The following is a 7,890-nucleotide window of genomic DNA, read 5'->3' on the forward strand; positions in this document are numbered from 1 at the left end:
CCTCCAACCAGCCTGACCTAACTGTACGCCATGCTGCATCACGATGGTATGCCCTTTGTCTTCTAGTTTCCTGAGGAAGACACCCGGCCGGAGTCTCAAGAACATAAGGCGCTTTGGGACGAGCTTGAACCGGCCTTGCGGGAAGACGTCGCGCCTGTCCCCGCTCCCGTTCCGGCTCCCGTCGCCCGGACTGCGCCAGCGCCCATCTCCGTGGCATTGATGGGCTGGGAGCCGCACATTGTCACCGAGCTTGATGCCATGGGGTTCCACAAGGTCCCCGCCGACTTTCACGCGCCCGTGCACCTGCCAGCGCATGCGCCTGCGCGTGCACTGACACGCACGCCTGTGCCAGTGCCTGTGCACCTTCCAGCGCATGCGCCTGCGCGTGCACTGACGTGCGCGCCCGTGCTGGTGCCCGTGCACAAGAATGTCTCCATCACGCCGTTGCCAGCGCATGTCCCCATGCGGCTGCCAGTGCCCCTCTCAGCGGCATGGATGGCCGCCGTCGACCGCTTCCTTGCACCAACGCCAGTCGCCTCCTCCCGCCAGTTGACTCGCTCCTGGAGGCCGAAGTCCAGAACATTGTGGCCTTCCTTGAAGCTAGGGTCAACGTCCAGGAGTATGCCAACAACAGCGCAAGACGCCGCCGTCGCCGTCGCCGTCGATCAGTGGCCCGACGACACACAGAGCACGACAGAGGAGCCGCTTCCCACCGCAAGACGCCGCCGCCGCGTAAACTAAATTTGCCATGAAAAACGTTTGGATTGCCATGCTTAAAATCTGAACGTTTATCATTTCCATTTACTTTAGATCGATCGTCGTATAAATGTAAAGTCGGAGTCAGACTGAATGAAATCTATGGTTTGATCGATTGAACGTTCTGCTAGAGCCGTATCAAATTAAATATAAAACATCATCAAGCCACATGTATTGCTTCTCCTCCAACGACCTAGACTGCTTCAATGTCGAACGCTCAACACGTTTAGCGTGCAGTTAATTTCATGCCAAAAATAGTGCTAATCACATAATAACACGCAAATAATATCCTACTTAATATCTGCATGCACTTAATATACTTCCAAATTAAGGTGCATTGCACGTACACATTGACTAGTACTACTAGTACGTGAAACTGGTGTCGTAACTTGTGAATGCGTCCAGATATAGTCAACGGCAACATCGCCCGCGAGTTCTTCGTGTTTGCCCGTGCATCTAAACGCAGAAGGGGAGGAGAGAGAGAGCACACATGGAACCCACTAGTAAGTGAAGGCGAATAGCACGTGCTAAGGAGCCGGTCCCACTAATGTACTAAAAATAATATTACATGTTATCCGTTAACTAGGCTGTGGTGATATAAAAACATTATATGAACAAAGGGGGGTACAACAAACATTGTTGTTCTACGTATGTTGCCTATTGACGTGTGGCTTGAAGGCCCTGCTCGCATGTTCGATCCTCGTCCTTTATTTTTTAATTTGTATATGGGTCCAAATTTGTTTCATGACAGGTGGGCCCCTCGGTGTGTAGTTTGTAGAACTTTAAAATGGATGGTCGGAATTTGTTCCATTCCAGGTGGACAATCGGTGTGTAGTTTTGTAGCTTATTTGTAATAATTAAAGAGAACAACAGAGTTTTTTGCAATAATACCATGATGCGATGTTGAAGGCGAGAAAGGACGTGCGAGAGAGCGATGACCGAGCCAGAGGGAAATCAATTGGGGGAGGTGCGGGGGTTGCAACGGCGTTTGGAGTAGTTGTGGGCCGAATGCTACGAAAATATAATCTAAACCCACCGGAATAAATGCCTACACAAATTAATCCAAGGTTGGAGTCCCCCTCGCAATGTAAATAGCTCCAGCTTTGCGAGGGATGGAGAGGTAGCTTCAATGTGTGAAAGATACGGCGTGAGAAAGCAAGGTCAATCGAGAGACATATAGATAGAGAGACAAAGTGAGTGTGGTCCGACATTCATTGAAAAGATATATATGCTCTGGAGAGATATTGTCCGATTGAGCTTTTGGGAAGGGTGAGGGCTATAAGATAGAGCTTGAGAGATGATCCAGTCACAGACATGTAGATATATTTTGTGTGTGGGAGGAAGCAAGGTCAATCGATTACATATATAAAGGGAGAGAGATTGAGCGAGTGTGGGTCGTCGTGCGATCGAAAGAGTGAGACGGGTTGGAGAGAGTGACCTAGATAGACAATGTGAGTGAGAGAGTATACAATGTGAATATGTCGAATTGGGCTCAAACATGGAGATATATCGTTTGTGTCCAAGAAAGAGCGAGGTCAATCGAGACATACAAAGAGAGAGAGAGAGAGGGAGAGAGAGAGATTGAGCGAGCGTGGCCCGCCATGAGGTCGAAAGAGCGGGGGCAGCTTGGATGGACTGACCTAGATAGACAATCTGCGTGAGAGAGTATAGAGTGTGTCGATCGAGGCCCGAACAGGGAGATATATCATTTGTGTGTGAAAGAAAACGAGGTTAATCGAGACTCAGATAAAGAGAGCGAGATTGAGCGAGTGTGGCCCGCCGTGCGAAAGAAAGAGTGAGACAGTCTCAAGGGAGTGACCTAGATAGACAACGTGCATGCGTGCGCACAAGGGGTTGGGGGGCTAGATAGGCAATGCATGTATCTAGCGAGAGAGGGTGGGAGGGACAGAGAGAGAGAGAGAGAGATCGGCATGGGGTGCAATGGTGGGTGTGTGAGGTAAATACATTTGGTAACAGAGTGTAAAAAGGGGGGTTGTGTAATTGAGAGAGTTAGAGATCGAAACATGGAGAGAAAGAATGAGCGTCTGTCGAAAACAGATAGCTTCCTAATGTGGTTAGGAGAGGAAGATTGACCGATATAGGAAGTATGCAGCATGTGTGCCGAGGGGGGGTGGGGCTAAAAACAACATTTGAATGTAGATAGTACGAGACTTAATATCGATGTTTCAATTCGGTGTACATTGTAAGATTTGAACTGATGACCATGCTTATGGGTAATTATTTCGAATTCGTGCCATACTAGGTTTGGAAAAGTTGACATTGACTCGATTGTTGCGCTATTTATTAGGTCATATGTTTGAATCCATCCAAAGTTTTCTCACTACCATGGTGTTCAACATATACATATGAATTTGTATTAAAAAAGTAGCATGGATACCATGAAATGCAAGATCCACGTTAGAATTGGAGATCGGTATGTGACACACACTCTAATTCCAATAACTAATTATGTGACACACACTCTAATCCACGTTAGCATGGATACCGTTTCAATTTTTTTAAATAACTCCTCATTAATTAATTTATAGTATCTCGTTTCAAATGTCTAATTATTTGCAAGGAAAACATGGGCATGGTAATACATACAGATTCGTTTGCAAATGAAAGAAGATTCGTTTGCATTCTCAAATGTAGGCGCACCAGGCAGACCAGGGTTGTGTCGTGGTGGTCGCGTGTGTCGTACGGACGCTTAGCACCCAGCCACCCACTCCCTCCCTCCCTCCCCCCAAAAAAACGACGACAAAATAAGTTCACGCTTCCATGTTTCGGATTGAAATATCTGGCGGCCCCAAGCAAAATCTCCCTTCTCCACCGTCCCCTTCCGCGCCCAGATTGCTCAAATCCCTAATTCGCCGCCAACCCAAGCAAAGTTCGAATCACCCCTCGTCTCATCTATTTCCCCACCTCTGTGCTGGATGACGACGACGATCGCGCTTCACCACCGCACCGGAGCTACCTCATCTGCGCCCTCGTCCACTGCACCGGGTGGTCCACCGACAACGTCGGCCGCCGCAACCAACGTGCCTCACAGACACCGACTTCCACCGCATCAGGTGCGCTTCACTGACGCCGTCTCCCACCTCACCGGGGCTACTTCACGGAGCACACCGTCGCACCTCCGCCCCCGAGGCTGTTGGGGCTTCAGAAACGGTCTCGTCCACCGCATTGTAGCGCTCCGCTGCCACTCAATATTTGCATCCGTGCGCGGCCAGCCAACGCTAGCGCATCACCCTTAACGGCTCTGAAGTGGCCCGCACTCTAGCTAGGCGAGCATGCCCAAACGCCGGCCCAAACTAGGTATCCACACATCACTCCCTTGTGCACTGTTCCGACGATGTTTGGATATCCTTTCACTGCTCTCTTAGCTTACACGCCTATGCAACTCTGACTTTAACTCTTAACTCTTCTGGAGATATCATCTGAAACAAGCAAAACCATTTTTTAGTGAAGCATGACAGCACTACGTGATCTGGTACACATCATGCACACCCGTATAACCTTGTAAGTATCTGTCCTCCGGTACAACAGCAAGGTCGATTCCTCTTATTTGATCAACCATTCGCCATGTCAAAACTGCAGAGGGGGATGCAAGGAGCACAAAGCCTACACATCCAAGCAAGTGGTAACATGGACTTGTACATGGAACATCCCAAGCGCAAAGCAGAGCTGCAGTGAGCCTGTACAACGAGCTAGCATAAGTCTCTGCATTTCATTTAATTCGTACTGGCCTGCGTGTATGATTTGTGTGAAGTGGCGGATCCACAAATTCAAGTTACCAGGGGCGGACATTTAACTTAAAAAATACGAAGGCACTTGCACTCCGGAAATCAACATAACTTGAGCAATGTGAAGCTACATGCACTTTGAAAACCAGCTAATGATCCAAAGTAGTCCAGATTATAAAACACTAAATGATGTAAGCACCAAAAACACAAAATGCAACATGGTGTACAAGGACTACTAACATGGTCTGTACCTGCTTGAATTATTCGTTCTCTGGCTGAAAATATCGGAGTGTAATTGCACCTATAACCAGTGCGCAAAGTGCATATCAATATATCTATCCTGCACAAGTATGCCAATAGTTTCAAACAAAAGATTAGAAAAGTATTTATTCTACGTCGTCATGATACGGGGACTTTCTGGTAGATGGCCTCGACCTTTCCTCAAGCCATGAAAATGTAATATAGTTTGCTTGTCATCAATGCCTGCAAATCTCTATGTCTCTCAAAACATAGCAGATCATCATTAGACACTAAATCCTTCAATGGGAGCTTGCAAAATGCTTGCATTAGATCCCTCATTAGACACTATATGTTCATCACCAGGAGCATGTAAAATGTTTGCATCAAATCCTTCATTAGCAGTCTGTTCATTAGACACTTGAGGCTCAAGAACAACAAGAGCTTGTATGTTTGGACCGGAAACTTGATTAGATACATCAGATTCAGTCAGTTCAGTATTGATTGGGGGAGTTATAAAATAAGAAGAAATTGGTTTCATTTTCTCATAGATTCCCTACATACAAGCAGTTTTACAACACCGTTAGGTTTAACTATTGGCCAGAAATTGAACAGTTGAATTAGATATAATCAGGGATGCGATGTACCTGCTCGTTGCGCATGCTGCTCTTGCAAGCTGCGACTGTCCGTTTGCGCAAGCTCGATGCCATGCCCGTGCTTCCGCCACTGCCTCCCAATCAGGCTACACCTAGGGTTGGATCTTCATCTTCTTATCCTTCCATTCGCTTGAAGCCCGGCGACCGCCCTCCAATGAGGGCGTGAGGAAGTGTTGTGTCGGTCTGTCCAGCGGCGGCTAGGTTAGGAGCAAACCAGACTAGAGGCTGGAGCGAACGAATTGGGATTTTTCCTGCTGTCGATCAATATGGGAGGCGCTCGTTTGGGCCGCGAGCCTGCTATAGGGCCTGCCTTGCACTTACATTATTGGCCCATCCAAATTGAAACGTTTTTCTTCATTTTTTACATTGCCTGCTCGTGCGTTGGGACGAACAAAACTAGCTTGGGCCAACCTGGACGACTCAAACTAGGTGCACACTTTCCAGCCACCCGAGGCGGCCGCCCATACCAGCCCCTATGGTGGCGTCGCCCCTTTTTGCGTGTATGATTTGGGTAGTGAAAAATATTCCAGTGGCGCTTTTGATTTACCCACAGAATTGTTGAATTGCTTGTTTCTATGAACTGAGTTCGTCAATAATGCGAAGGATGCCAGTCTTTTCATCCTATTGTAGATTGCTTAGATCTCGATATGTCAAATGTAATCGCATGAAATATACAGTAAAAGCCAGTGTGATGTGTGTGGCTACAACTAGTCTGACTACACGTCCTCATATAACATATCAAGGACGCACCATCTTACCAGATTAACCATTCGACTTACCAATGCAGTGTGTGAAGAAAGAAGTATTGGGACTGCATATCCAAGCAATTGATGCCATGGACTCCTTCGTAGAACCTTGTAAGCGAAAAAGAAGTTGCAGTGTGCCTGTACAAAGAGCTAGCGTAAGTTCAGTTACCTGCTTCTCGGAATTTTAGTTAGCCATTTATTGCAAAATTGTTCAATTACGTTGCTTGGCTTAATTTAGTTTGCTACTGATTACATAATGCCATAGCCTGTTAATCCTATTATAGACTACGCCTATCTATGTGTTTGATACTTACTGTTAAGAATTACCTGTTTGCCTGAACTTAAATTGCTACTTAAGCATGTAGATAGCTGGTCATATGTACTTCTAGGGTGCAGCAAAATTCACGTGTAATTTACGTTCTAATACCCTGTTTGTTTAAATGGTTTGCTGTTATCACTTGTTGCACTAGTAATGTTTGCATGTTCATAGATAGACAACTGTCAGGTTTATATGAGGGACACCGTCTTTTTAACTTATATATGTGTTGGAATCATTTTGCTTACATCAAAGAAATTTACAGATGTCTGTGGCTGGTAAACGGTACCGACTTGTTACTTTAATACGTTGCCAAGAACTTGTTAGTTTTACTAGTTCATGTTTAATTAAATATGTTGCCAAAACTAGTTAGTTTTACTAGTTTGATGTTAGTTTCTTATGGCTCTTGCAAAACTTTATTTATTGATTGCTAACATTCAAGTTTGCAGGATCCAACTGAAACTCCGTTGGCACAACAGATATGTTTTCAGAAACTTCCTTATTTACCTGGTTTGCTGTTGTAACTTGTTGCTCTAATCATCTTACCAACTTCAAGTTTTCAGGATCCAATTGGAAGTCCAATTGCACAGCAGGTACATTTTCAAAAATATATTTGTGTAATAGGTTTGCTGTTGTAACTTGTTGCTCTAATGAAGTTACTGACTACTCAACTTTTCAGGATCCAAGAGAAACTCCAATGCCACAACAGGTTCCTTTTGTAAAACTTGTTTGTTTAACTGCTTTGCTGATGCAACTGGTTGCTCTAATCACGTTACTGGCTACTCAACTTTTCAGGATCCAAGAGAAACTCCAATGCCACAACAGGTACCTTTTGCAAAACTTGTTTGTTAACTGCTTTGCTTCTCCAACAACCGGTTACAATGATGTTAATAACTACTTTTCGGCATCCAATTGAAACTCTTTAGTTCCTTGTTTGTTTAACTGATTTGTTGTTATAACTCCCAGTTGAGATGTTTGCTAACTTCAACTTTTCGGAATCCAATCGGAACTTTAATGGCAAAACAGGTTAGCCCAAGATCAAAGAGCGAGGTCCCCATGGACGTTATATCATCCCACAGCAGTGGCACCGGCCCAATCGTGCATAATGAATTGCCAAGTGCTGATGCTCTAGAGGCTAAACTAGTGGTAGAAAGAGATTCTGCTTCTACACTTAGAGATGAAGTTGACATGTTGAGGAAGCAAACAGCACAATCACAAGAAGTACTCAAGACAACCATTGAATATTTGGTGGATTTCAAAACGAAGCAAGCTGAGATTGACCGCATTGTTAAGGTCCTGAAGGAAAAGAGGAACTTCAATTCCCACTTGGTAAATCATAGGTGAAATGTTCTTTCCATCGTTGAATAACCTTTGTGTTGTTTGTTTATGTAATCGATCAAATAATTTGTTTTAGAGATCATGTAATAATTATT

The sequence above is a fragment of the Triticum aestivum genome, chromosome 3D (genome assembly GCF_018294505.1).
Source record: "Triticum aestivum cultivar Chinese Spring chromosome 3D, IWGSC CS RefSeq v2.1, whole genome shotgun sequence".
Lineage (NCBI taxonomy): Eukaryota > Viridiplantae > Streptophyta > Magnoliopsida > Poales > Poaceae > Triticum > Triticum aestivum.